This window comes from Penaeus monodon, chromosome 23, assembly GCF_015228065.2.
Source record: "Penaeus monodon isolate SGIC_2016 chromosome 23, NSTDA_Pmon_1, whole genome shotgun sequence".
NCBI classification, from domain to species: Eukaryota; Metazoa; Arthropoda; class Malacostraca; order Decapoda; family Penaeidae; genus Penaeus; species Penaeus monodon.
In genome coordinates, this window is record NC_051408.1 from 9,023,761 (window position 1) to 9,024,155 (window position 395).

Sequence of the window (395 nt, forward strand, 5' to 3'; positions counted from 1 at the left end):
TTCTCACGTATTTTTTACAGGTAACCAGCATAAAAGAAGGAGTCGTTGGAGGCTATGGACTGCTGGAAATACTGTCCCATGCTGGTGTAGGGATGCATGTGAAAGTATTTCCAAGCATGATTTCATAGGCACCATCCATTAAAGATAAATATAAAATATAAAAGAACAGGAATTATTACTAGTCCTGTGCCACACTGAAATAAAACAGCAGTATTAAAAAAAAAAAAAACAATAGTTGTTTTGTATTTATCATATCCCGGGAGTTGCATGTTCCTAGCCAGATTCGTTTTCTTCAAAACAAGGAGCATCACTTCCTGCACAAGCCCTACACTTTAATGGCAAGAAGTACCCTGATCGACTTGCGAGGTTTTTAAGTCGTTTTTGAAAAAAGTTTT

At 36.7% G+C, this 395-nt stretch overlaps 1 protein-coding gene across 2 annotated transcripts in view; it reads right to left on the bottom strand.

The window, feature by feature from the left end:
- The window catches only part of LOC119587789, a 122,239-nt gene that overhangs the window by 14,657 nt on the left and 107,187 nt on the right, over window positions 1-395 (bottom strand). The gene's annotated exons all lie outside the window — the stretch shown is intronic.